Source organism: Ananas comosus, linkage group 6 (genome assembly GCF_001540865.1).
Source record: "Ananas comosus cultivar F153 linkage group 6, ASM154086v1, whole genome shotgun sequence".
Taxonomy (NCBI): domain Eukaryota; kingdom Viridiplantae; phylum Streptophyta; class Magnoliopsida; order Poales; family Bromeliaceae; genus Ananas; species Ananas comosus.
The window spans coordinates 4,375,048-4,388,719 of record NC_033626.1 but is presented as its reverse complement, the minus strand read 5'-3'; positions in this window follow the sequence as shown (position 1 = coordinate 4,388,719).

The window sequence follows — 13,672 nt, the reverse complement described above, 5'->3', positions numbered from 1 at the left end:
AACGAGAGGTAGACCACCTATCGAATCGTCCTCGAAGGAAGCTAGCTCGAAGCAACTCCCTTCCCGCGGTCCCTAGCCTCTCCCGGCGTGGAAGGCTCTGAAAACATCAAGAAAACGAGGGCGTGAGAACTATAATTTATAGTTCCCAGTGGGCAATTACTGACCTCAGCTCTATGCACCACTAGACCCCGAAAGAAAAGAGTAAGTACCATAAGCAATAATAATAAAGATAACTGCAATAAGAAAGCATAATGGAATGCTAAGCTACTATATCTCAAGTAAACATGATGTAAGTATGATGTACATCTACTCTATCATAAGCAAGTATGTCCAATGGCAACAAGTAAGTGCTACGGTCCAAGATGTCATACATAAAGAATGAGCTCTATCAAGCAACCCAGTATACTATGATGCAATGAATGAAATAGGCAAGTATACTATATATCCCAATGCTATGTCATGAGCATGTCAAGTAATCCAACTACTAAGCCTATCCAGTAGTGATTATTCATTCTCAACACTGTGTCGATTTCCGTTTCCAATTAAGGACCTACCAAAGGTAGTTGAGCTTGTGCCGCCTAAGTGCCTGTGGTAGCCCAACATCCCTACTCTTGGAATGTGTCTGTTCCACTCGACCCTGTAGGCTTCTCAATACCGCATGAGCACAAATGGCAAACAAGCGTAGTCAAAGCTCAAGTATCCAATCCTCATGTCTCTAACATGGCAAAAGCTACTAGTAACCCAACGGTCTAGGTCTATGTCACAATGTGATAACTCAACACTCACTTGCTTAGTGCCTCTTTATGACACTTAAGCATCACCACTAATCAAGTTCAATTCATGTTCTATGTTCCAATTAGGGCATTAATACTAATGTTCACTATACCCCGGGGCCCAATGCCTCTTTATGACATTGACCCAAAATCCCAAATAGTCTAAGTCCCCAAGCCTCTCTAACCTTCCAAAGTCCCTAATGTCACAATTAGGCATAAAGGTTAAATGCATAAAAGCAATGTTCATTTTCATAATAGAAATCATGGTTCCAAATTTTCACTAGAATGCTATATCCCACATGCATGCACCTATCACATAGAGGTCCAAAAATTTACTATACATAATGTATGCATGTTAAACATTCTAAAATTCATAATAAATATATCTAACATGATTATGCATGCTTTTTCATTTAACGATACTCAAAACATCACAAATGAGATTTTCTCATTGTGTGGCTAGGTCAAACCCACCGAACCGTCGCGTAGGGCCTTGTTTCGCCGAACAAAATTGTCCACGAGTCTCCAAACACCCTAAAAGTATTGAGCGAAGAGATACACGGGCGTTACGATCAACTATAAGATCAAACATTAACCAACAAGGCAAAAGGGCTAAAACTCACCTAATGTGTAGAGAATCTCCCTCAAGCTCCTAAAGAGAGCTAGAATCCTTCCAACCAACCTAAACGAAGGTTCTAATCTCATTAGATTAGCTCAAAAAGCCTCCAAGCAAAAAGCCCTAAATAAACCCTAGATTTTTCATTCTAGGGTTTCATCCCCCAAAATCTACCAAAGCTAGGTCTAGAGGGAAGAAACAAACAACCAACCTCAAGAGAACTCCATTCCAAGCTCCAAGGGTGAAGATCTCCTCTCTTGCAAGCTCCAAGTCCAAGCTCCAAGCACCAAGAAGGAAGAGAGGGTGAGGAAGATGCTCCAAGTCCACTAGTTGCTCTCAATCTTCTTCTTCTTTTTTCCTTCTTCTCCTCCTCCTTCTTCTTCTTCTTCTTCTTCTTCTCTATCAAGGGTATAAAGAGAGTTGAGGGAAGAGAAATGAGGAGAAGAGAGATTGGATGGGTCATATAGACCATCTATTGCAACAAAATCAAGCTAGGTCCCTCAAAAATCTAAAATTGCATCAGCCGGTCTGGGCAATTTTCGCCCAGAGGGACCGGTCTCTCCCTGCAAGGAACCGGTCTCTCGCTGCGAACCCGAAAAACCAACGTTCGGGAACCGGTCTCTCCCTGCGTGGGACCGGTCTCTCACTGCGTAGACGCGCTCGGGGACCGGTCTCGCCCTCCAGGGACCGGTTGCCTCGCCGGCTGCGCAACACTGCTCACCAGGGGACCGGTCTCTCCTCTCAGGGATCGGTCCCCGAGAGTGAAAACTCTCAGGACTCGTCCAGAACTCAGGTTTTCAAACTTTTTGGATTCGGAAAATATTCTACGACCCTCCACCAAGTGTGGGAAAGCTCGAAACACATCGAATCACTCGAACCTCGCAATTTGCAAAGGTCCAGTGTGTTACAGGAGGTGCTGTCCGTTCGGCGTCTGTTCGACGTGCTCGAACAAGCCAAATAGGACCGGGCTTGGGGCTTGTCAGATATAATGGTATCAGAGCGTAAAGAGCCTAAAACTGAAAGTATAGGATGGACCTAGGACCCTTAGGAATAGAAACGATAAGGATCTAGGAGACGTGAGTGACGTGGAATCAAAATATAGCGAAAGCTTATGATTGGGTTAATGTTAATATACCTCTAATGTGGTTAGGGACTAAATTTAAGTCGATATTTGTTTTCTTTTCCTTGTGTTGTGATCGGCGGCCGACGACATGATGCTTTGGAAGGAAAATAAATATACTTGTTGCTTTCGCCGAATTGGGTATGTTCGAGTGTAATATTGAGTAACTAATGTGAATTGCTTCATTTTAGGAAGCAATGCCACCTCGTGGACGACCTAAAATGCCTCGTGGTTGACCGCGAACGAGGTCTATGCTCGAGGAACCGAGTGCGGCTCCCATGCAACCTGGAGCGGGTGGCGACGGGGAGCTTCGGGAGCAGATGGCCGCGTTTATTGGCGTAGTGCGGCAACAAGCGGAGTCCGTTCAACGCCAAGGGGAGCAAATCCAAAGGCTCCAGGAGGCCTTAGAGCGGCAGCAGACGGCGGCGGCACAAGTGGAGGCCGAGCATCCTACGCCCCCTGCAGTGGTGCCGATGGTGGCCGAGGGATTAGCGGCGAGGGTGGCCGCGGCGGCCATTCCAGTTATGGCGATACCGGCCGGATCGGGGACCTCAAACCCTGATAGTGCAGCGGTGGAGGCGGAACGGGAGCGTGCGTTAGCGGCTCTCGTACAGTGCAATAAGTCAACCCACCTATCTTCGAAGGGGGCGTGGTGGAAACGGCAGTTGTGGAGTCATGGATTGACTCTATGGAGACGCTCTTCGAGGACTTGTATACCTTGGAGAAAGACAATGTGTACCTCGCCACACATTGACTTGAGAAGGCGGCGAAGGTGTGGTGGAAGCGAGTTAGGCGGGATCGATCTCCCGATCTTCCACCTATGATGTGGAAGGAGTTCAAGAGGGCGGTGTTCGCCAACTACTTCCCCGATACTGTGAAGCGGAAGTTGTAAAAAAAATTTCGCAAGTTGAGGCAGGGAGATCGCTCGGTAGCAGACTGCGAGCAGGAGTTCTCCCACATCATCGACTGTGTCCCGAATGTTGTTCGGGATGACCAGGACCGGGCCGATTGGTTCTTGCGAGGACTTCGGCCGGGAATTTATAGGGCCGTGCAGATTCTCAAGCTCACGACCTTTGCTGAGGTCTTTGATAGAGCCTTGTGGGCGGAACACGACGATGCCCACGTACGCAAGGAGCGCAAGTCTGCAGCCGAGTCAAGGGACAAAGGCAAGAAGCAGGCAACGGGCGGTGCCCGGGTGTCACGCCCCGGGACCGGCGGAGGCCCTCCCGGTAGCGTGCCCAGACCCGCCATATGTCTACACATATAAGGCGTCTACAATAAAAGCGGAAGTAAAAGCAAGTAATAGAACAAATAGAAGAAGTGAAATAATGAGCAGCTAATGATATCAGAGCGAGTAAGGTTCTAACATCTACATCAAGGTAAAGGAGTAAAGCTAGACAGTAAAAGAAATCATAAGTAGTACAATATCTGTCTCCAAAGTACAAAAACGGTGGTCTCTAATACACTGGTAGAACTCTCAACCTCTCACAAAAGGAAACAAAAATCGAGAGGTAGACCACCTAACAACTCGTCCTCGAAGGAAGCTAGCTCGAAGCAACTCCCTTCTCGCGATCCCTGGCCTCACCCTGAGTGGAAGGCTCTGTAAAACATCGAGAAAAAGAGGGCATGAGAACTATAATTTATAGTTCCCAGTGGGCAATTACTGACCTCAGCTCAATGCACCACTAGGCCCCAAAAGAAGAGGGTAAGTACAATAACAATAGCAATAAATAGCGAACACGAAACTGCTGAAGGAAGCATGAATGAAATGCTATGCTACTATGTCTCCAATAAGCATGATGTTATGGTAATGTACATCTACACTATCATAAGGTAATATATATATCCGATGCATACTAATATGTCTCAACATAAAAAGCAAGTAACCTCACGATGTCATATGTCAATGCATAAGGGTAAACTTTATCCAAACAACCGAGTGTGCTACGATGCGATAATGAAACCGGCAAGTATACTAATTGTACCAATGCTATATCATAAGCGTATCCAAGTAATCCAACTACTAATCCTATCTAGTAGTGATTGTTTATATTCAACACCGTGTCGATTTTCATTTCCAATTAAGGACCTACCGAAGGTAGTCCAGCTTGTGCCGCCTAAGTGCCTGTGGTAGCCCAACATCCCTACTCTTGGAATGTGTCTGTCCCACTCGACCCCGTAGGCTTCTCAAAACCGCACGAGCGAACATAAGTCGCGTAGGCTAACTCCGGAGTGCCGGCTTGTAGGGAGAGCGACCCTCACAAGCATGTGCGAATGAGCACAAATGGCAAACAAGCGTAGTCCAAGTCTCAAGTACCCAATCCTCATGTCTCTAACATGGTATAGTTACTAGCATCCCAAAGATCTAGTTTAAGTCACAATGTGAAGTTCCAATATTCTCTAGGTCTAATGCCCCTTTATGACACTTAGACATTTGATGTTCAACATGTATTCCAAATCCCTCAATGGCCCTATCCTCTAGGTTCCCACATGTCCTGAGCTCAATGCCGCTTGATGACATTAGCTCTCTAGTTCACATACCTACTAAATGGCAATTTATCAACTTTCATGACACAAGTAAACTTAGGTTTAAATGCATGAATCCGAACTTATTTACACTATAGAAGCATGAAACCAAGTCTCAGGAAGAATGCGAAATGCAACTATAGATCCCTCAAGCAACTCTCTATTACATAGAGGTCCAAAATTTCATCATACATGACATATGCCTTTTAAGCATTCTAAAAATCACAATAAATACATTTAGTATGAATATGCATGCTTTTCCATTTTACGGAACATATAAAATCATCTATGAGAATTTCTCATATGTAGGCTAGGTCAAACCCACCGAACCGTCGCGTAGGGTCTCGTTTCGCCGAACAAAGTTGTCCCCGAGTCTCAAAATACCCTAAAAGTAATGAGCGACAAGATACACGGGCATTACGATCATCGCATAAAAACAAACTTTAACAAATTAGCAAAAGGGCTAAACTCACCCAACGCGTGGAAAAACTCTCCCAAGCTCCAAATGAGAGCTAAATCCCCTCCAATCCAAGCCCAAGGAAGGTTCTAATCCAACCAATTTGGCCCCAAAAGCCCTAGTTTCAAAATACCCAAAAACAAGCCCTAAGTCTCAAAACTAGGGTTTCATCTTGAATCCATCAATAAAACTCAAATCTAGAGGAAAGAACATGATGCTTACCTCTTAGAAGCTTCAACTCAAGCTTTGAATCCTTTAAATCCCAAGATCTATCCTCCACTTAGCTCCAAATCCAAGCTCTAATGGTGGAAAAGCCTCCAATACCCAAAAAGGAGCAAAAAGATGTGTTTAAACTCTAAAAATCCAAGCAAAATCAAAGAAAAGGAATAAGGAGGTGTGGAGAGCTCCCTTACCTTCCTCCTTGCTGGTGCCAAGCTCAGGGAAGACCCCTAGGGCGTGGGGGTACTAATAGAGATGCCACAATTGCGAAAAACCCCCTGCAGTTCAAACTGCTCAGATTCTCCCAAAGTGTACCAGTACACGGGGAAGTGTACCGGTACACATCCTGCGAAAACGCAAACCCGAGGCTCGGGTTTGTAATCTGCCACAAGTGTACCGGTACAACCATCAAGGGTGTACCGGTACAAAGTGTGTACCGGTACGGCCATCAAGAGTGTACCGGTACACTTTGTGCAGACTGCAATCCGAGAGTAGCCTAAGTCCAACTCTTTAGTGACCTTAGCGCTACATAAAATACTACAATTCTCGGGATGCGAGCCATAGGTCGGAACACTGTCAACGACCCACCAGAAAATCTGGAAAAAAAATTCGGGACACTGTCCAAACACTCGAACCTCGCAATTTGCAAAGGTCCAGTGCGTCACATCGGGGCTGGCCAAGTGTAAAGAAACCCCCTCGGTATCTTCGACAGCAGTCGAAGAACTGGAAGCCTTCCCGATGCGTCATATACGGCGGTGAGCATCGACCGTCGGAGTGCCAGCAACGCGAGGGAAAGTGCTACAAGTGCGGCCAAGCAGGGCATAGGGTCCGGGAGTGCCTGAGTTGGGGGTCCTCTGCATCGACGGCGGCGTCAGTTCTTTCTACCTCGAGACAGCTTGCGGGGTTACCACCGGCTATGTCAGCTGGACGCTCTTCTGTATCGCTTCAGCCGGAGGCATCTAGAGCACTGAGTGGACGGGTTTTTGCCACTCAGGTGGAGGAGCCGATTGCAGTTCCCGACGACGTCGTGGCAGGTATTATCTTGATCAAAGGCACTAAAGCTGGAGCTTTATTCGACACGGGTGCATCGCATTCATTCATAGATGCATCATTTGCAAAAACTCATGGCATAGAGGTCACACATAATGAGGATTATTGGTCGGTGAATACTCCTGAGCACTTGCTCCACGTTCATGACGAGTGCTTGGCGTGCCCAGTACAGATAGGTGATTGGATCATATCGATAGACCTATTGGTGTTAAACCAAATGTGGGGCTTCGATGTGATCTTGGAGATCAACTGGCTCTCCAAGTATTATGCCGTGATAGATTGTGAAAGCAGAGTGATCACATTCCGTGAGCCTAATCAAGAAGAGTTAGTGTACCGGGCATGTAAAAGCAAGCGCTTCGCGGCAACCGTATCGGCGACGAAAGCGAGGAAAATGATTAAGGGTAGATGTATAGCCTACTTGGTAATAATGGTAGAAGCCCAAAAGGAGCACCCGGAACTTGGAAGTATTCGGTGGCATGTGAGTTTCCGGACATATTTCCGGCGGAGTTATCGGGATTGCCACCGGACCGGGAGATCGAGTTCGTTATTGATTTGATTCCCGGGGCAGCGCCAATTTCGAAGGCTCCGTATAGAATGGCACCGGCGGAGCTAAAGCAATTAAAGGCACAGTTGTAAGACTTGCTCGATAAAGGCTTTATGAGGCCAAGCGTGTCACCGTGGGGAGCTCCGGTGCTATTTGTTAAAAAAAAAAGATCGCACACTTCGACTCTGCGTGGATTACCGCGAGTTGAATAAAGTGACAGTTAAGAACAAGTACCCATTGCCGAGGATTGATGATTTATTCGATCAATTGCAAGGGTCGAGGGTGTATTCAAAGATAGACCTTCAGTCGGGGTATCATCAGTTGAAGATACGGCCCAAGGATGTGCACAAAACGGCGTATCGTAAGCGGTATAGCCACTACGAGTTCACAGTTATGCTGTTTGGGCTTACTAATGCCCTGGCAGCATATATGGACTTAATGAATTGAGTCTTCCGACCGTTGCTAGACCGGTGCGTCGTGGTGTTCATTGACGACGTGTTGGTCTACTCACGGAGTGAGGAAGAACATGAGGAGCACTTGAGGACCGTATTGGAAATACTCTGAAAAGAGAAGCTATATGCCAAATTGAAGAAATGTGACTTTTGGCTTTCGGAGGCCACATTCTTAGGCCATGTGATTTCGGGTGAGGGGATCTCGGTGGATTCGAAGAAAGTAGAGGCAATTAAAGATTGCCCTCGCTCGACGAGTGTAGCGGAGGTCCGCAGTTTCCTTGGACTAGCGGGCTACTACCGGCGGTTTGTGGAGGGGTTCGCCAAAATAACCACTCCACTAACGTGCCTCACACACAAGAGGGTTAAGTATGTTTGGAGCGATGATTGCGATTAGAGCTTCGAGGAGTTAAAGGAAAGATTGACATCGACCTCGGTGCTTGCTCTACTGACGCCGGGGGAGACCTTTGTTTTATACAGTGATGCTTCATATATCGGTCTCGGGTGTGTCTTGATGCAAAATGGCCGAGTTATAGCTTATGCTTCGCGCCAATTGAAGACTTATGAAAAGAACTATCCGATTCACGACCTCGATCTAGCGGTTATCTTCGCGCTAAAGTTATGGAGGCACTACTTGTATGGTGAACATTGTGAGATCTATACGGATCACAAAAGCCTTAAGTACTTGTTCACCCAAAAGGAGTTAAATATGCGACAACAGCGGTAGTTAGAATTGTTAAAAGACTATGATGTTACAATTCTATACCACCCCGAGAAAGTAAACGTCGTGGCCGATGCACTTAGTAAGAAATCGGGGTAAAACTTGGCGTCGGCAATTACACCCCAACCGTTGTTGCAAAAGGAGATACAACGGCGTGGATTAGAAGTAGTAGCGCCGGGAGTGCCGGCTACACTTGCCACGTTGGTGGTACAACCGACCTTGTTGGAGAGGATAAAAGAGTTGCAAGTTTTCGATGAGTATCTCCAAAAGGTGCACGGTGAAGTTGAGAGCGGTAGTGCCGATGATTTTGGCATTGGGACCGACGGCACACTTCGATTCCGAGATCGTTGGTGTGCCCCCAAAAACGAGCACATTCGCAAAACGATTATGCAAGAAGTGCACCAATCTCCTTATAGTATTCACCCGGGTGGCACCAAAATGTACCAAGATTTGAAAGCGCATTATTGGTGGCCGGGCATAAAGAAAGACATTGGGGAATTTGTGACACAATATCTCACGTGCTAACAAGTAAAGGCGGATCACCGGTTTCCGGCTGGAAAATTACAAAGCTTACCTATACCCATTTGGAAATGAATAAATATTGCGATGGATTTCGTGACCGAGTTGCCTCGATCTCAAGGTGGACACGATGCAATTTGGGTGATAGTAGACCGGTTGATGAAGTCGGCGCATTTTCTACCGATTCATATTACATGGTCGGGAGATAAGTTGGCTTAAGTATATCTAGACGAGGTTGTGAGACTTTGTGGGGTTCCGGTGTCAATTGTATCGGATCGGGACCCGAGATTCACATCACACTTTTGGAGGAGCCTGCAGGATGCGTTGGGCACACGGCTCGACTTTAGCACGACATTTCATCCTCAAAGTGATTGTCAATCGGAAAGAACGATACAAATACTTGAGGATATGCTTCGAGCATGTGTACTTGACTACAAGGGTGGTTGGCATAATCATCTACCGATGGCGGAGTTTGTGTATAATAACAGTTACCAAGAGAGTATCGCGATGGTGCCATTCGAGGCCCTTTATGGAAGGAAATGTCGCTCTCCTATTCAATGGAGCGATGTGGGCTAGAGAGTAGCTCTTGGCCCCGATGTAGTGTGGGAGGCGGAGGAGAAAGTTCGCCTCGCCCCTCAACGACTTGCTACGGCACAATCTCGGCAAAAGAGCTATGCCGATAAGCGAAGAAAGGACATCGAGTTCGCGGTTGGTGACCACGTATTCTTAAAGATATCGCCAATGCGGGGAATTAAACGGTTTGGAGTCCGAGGGAAACTAAGTTCCCGGTACCTTGGACCGTTCAAGATACTGAAGCGGGTCGGCGCGGTAGCGTACAAAATAGCACTACCACCGAGACTTGCGGGAGTACACGATGTGTTTCATGTGTCGAATCTCCACAAGTATATTCACGATCCCGAGCATATTCTCTCGTTTGAACCATCCGAGATTCAATAGGATATGACTTATGAGGAGTTCCTAGCGTACATCATCGATCGCGAAATGAGAAAACTACGGAATCGTGAGATTCCGTATGTTAAAGTTCGTTGGTGTAACCACGATGATCTGGAAGCCACTTGGGAGCTCGAGAGCACAATGAGGGAGCATTATCCCCACCTCTTCGAGAATCTAGATTAAGGTATGGATCTAGATTTTAACCAAGTTAAGTTTTGCGGACGAAACTAATTTTAAGGGGGGAGAATGTAACGAACCGAAACTAGGTAGAAAATGTCGAACTTTGGCCAAAATGGCTAAAGTATATGAAAGAGATGGTTGGATAAGTTCCAGTTAGCATTCCAGAAATGTAGGAAGGGCTAAATGTGAGTTTAAAAGAGTTAAAAAGGTTTTAGCGTTGTTCAGCGTGAGAAAGAAGCTGAACAAGTGCAAAATAGAAGTCTGGAAAAAGTGTACCGGTACAACATTGATGTTGTACCGGTACAACAATTGCCAGCCGAGAGGAAGAGCTCTCGGGTTTGGAGGAAATGGATTTTGTACCGGTACAAATGGGTTGTACCGGTACAAATGTCGCGAACCCGAAGGAAGCTGCTCTCGAGTTTGGCCTCTGTGCAAATGTGTACCGGTATAAGGACCCGTGTACCGGTATACTTTGGCTCTTGCAGCATGGATGGACTGCTGTGAAATAAAATGAAATGGAGGGTTTATTTGCATTTGTAGCAACCCATGTAACCCCCCAACAACCCTCTATTCTCTCTTCACTGCAGAGAACCCAACTCCACCTCATTTTTCTCTTTCTCTCTCTAGAAATCACTTCAAGAGCTAGGCGAAGAAAGAGGAGAAGGCTTTAGAAGGGAGTTTTGGAGGATTTGAAGGGTTTGGGCTCTCCTACAAGGTGGACATTGGAGAGCTAGTGGGCTAAGGTGAGTTTTATGCAAGATTAGGTCTAGGGTTTGGATTTATACCCTAAGTTTTTGAGATTTGAACTTCTTGCAAGGCTAGAAGCTATCTTGAGGCCATGAAACACATGAAACTCATGTGTTTCTCATGAGCTCTCATGGTGAACCTCTAGGGTTAACTTTTGATGCCCTAGGAATGGTTGGAATGGTTTAGGAATGGTATTAGAGAGCTCCTTGGGTGGTTCTAAGCTTGATTTTGCTTAGCTACTGTAACACACTGAACCGTCGCAATTAGTGAGGTTCGAGTGTTGGATTTGTATTCCGAACCTTTCCACACTTCGTGGAGGGTCGTGGACAGTGTTCTGACCTATGGTTCGAATCCCGAGAATTGTGGTTTAAAGCTGGGTACCAAAATCCAAAAAAATTGGAAGTTGGTCAGCTCTCGGGTAGCCCTCAGCAGGGCTTGTACCGGTACAAGGCTGTGGCTGTACCGGTACAAGGCTGATTGTTGTACCGGTACAGCCACCGGGCTTGTACCGGTACAGGGCCGCAGAACCCCGCAACCCGAGCCTCGGGTTTGGCTTTTCGTGGGTGGTGTACCGGTACACAAACCCGTGTATCGGTACACAGTGCAGTCTGGGCAGTGTTCGGGCAGGGGGTGTTTGCAATTGTTACAACACCTATATTACTACCCCCGGCCCCCTTGTGAGCTCTTTTGAGCCCTAGACCAGTGGAGAACAGGTGAGAACTCCTCCCCTTTGTTTTCTTCTCCATTTTTGATGGGTTTTAGTAGGTTTTGATCTCTTTCCTCTTCTCCTTCTTGCTTTTTGTGGGTTTTCCACCATTGGAGGAGTGTGAGACCTTGGTTGGAGCTTGTTTGAGGATCAACCTTCAACCCTAGAGGACTTTGGAGCTTAGTTTGAAGCTTCTAAGAGGTTAGTAGCTAGATCCTTTCCTTTAGATCTAGTTTGTGGTGGTTCTTTTGATGGAAACCCTAGATTTTGAAAATTAGGGTTAGATTTGGGGATTTTCGTTTTGAGGGCTTTGGAACCCAATTGATGGGTCTAGAACCTTTGTTTAGGTTAGATTGGAAGGACTCTAACTCCTATTTGGAGATCGAGAGAGCTTCCTTCGCCATCGGTGAGTTTTCCTTAACCCTAGTTTGAGAAGCTTAATGATTGAGCCAATGGCTCTTCGTTTCGTTCGAGTGACCCTACTTTTGATGTTTCTAGGGTACTAGGAAGCTTGTGGATACCTTCGTTCGGCGAAACGAAGAAGACGATTTTGGTGGGTTTGGCTTCGTGGAAATTAGGCAAAATGGCCCCTATGCTCTTAATACTTGTTGTAAAGTATTTTTGAATGCATTTCTATACTAAGTAGAATTTATATGAATTTTAGAACACTTAAAATGCATGTGCTATGTATCATGAAAATTGTACTCTATATAGTAGAGCTAAATGTGTAGGCAGCATGCATACGATAAAGTGTTTGTTTGTGCAAGTTGAGAACATATCTCTTAGGAAGAATATGACTTGGAACATGTACCTTGGAACATAGTTGCCATGCTTGACATAGAGAACAAAAGTGTCATCAAGGGGCACTTGAAACTAGTAAACTATGAAATTGCAACATAGAGACATATTGATAGGCCAATACATATCTGCTATATTCCATGTTAGAGACATGACGACATAGAGATAGGCCATGGGGACATTCGATATATTCCATGTTTTAGACATGATGACATGAGACTTGAGACGGATCATTGCTTGCTTGCCATTTGTGCTCATTCGCACATGCTTGTGAGGGTCGCTCCCTACAAGCCGGCACTCCGGAGATAGCCATCGCGACATATGCTCGCCCGTGCGGGATTGGGCGCCGAAGTGGATTGCCGTGGGGGAGGCTCATTCCTAGAGTGGGGATGTTGACTACCACGGGGCCATTAGGCACGGCGCAGGCCAGACAGCCTTCGGGTGGGTCTTATATGATTGGAACATAGTGACAGTATATGCTATATGAACTTTAAAACTATTAAAGTGAAACGTGGACTTGGACTAGAATAGTAAACAATGACATCTTTACTATTTTTGCATTGAGGACATCGGGTTGGTTGCATTTCTATGATTATGCATGTCATACCTATCCATGTACATCCATGATATAGTTGCTTTATTACTTATGCAAATCATGCTAAGTAGAGACTTCATGTTATAGTAAGTTACACTTTTACTTACATTTCGCTTTACTGTTTTATTGTCGCTGACCACTTTCCTTGTAGCTTTGGGCCTTGTGGTGCATTCACTGAAGTTAGTAATTGCCCACTGGGAACTATTTTTAATAGTTCTCACGCCCTCTTTTTCGTGGTTTCTTTCAGAGCCTTCTGCACCGGCGGAGGCACGGGATCGCGGCAAGGGGATCGCATAACTAGCTAGCGAGGAACGGTTCTTTGCCTAGGTGGTTTACTCTTTCTTTTTGTAGTTGGGAGAGAGCGAGAGATTTTGTATCCACGTATAGAGACCACCTATGTATCTACTTTTAGCACTTGTATTTGGGATTTTCATTGTATTACCTTATGCTTTTATTAGTGGATTCCTGCTTTATGTTCCTTTCTCTATTGTAGAACTTAGTGTTATATCATGCTCTGATACTCCTAGATGTCTTTTATTCTTACTTTAATTATCGTTGTTTTAGACGCCTTATATGTTTTAGACGTATGGTGGGTCTGGGCACGTGTCGGGCGGGCTTCCGCTGGGTCCCGGGGCGTGACAGCTACAAGATCAATCCCAAGAAATTTGACATATAGCATATTAGGGCACCAAATTTGG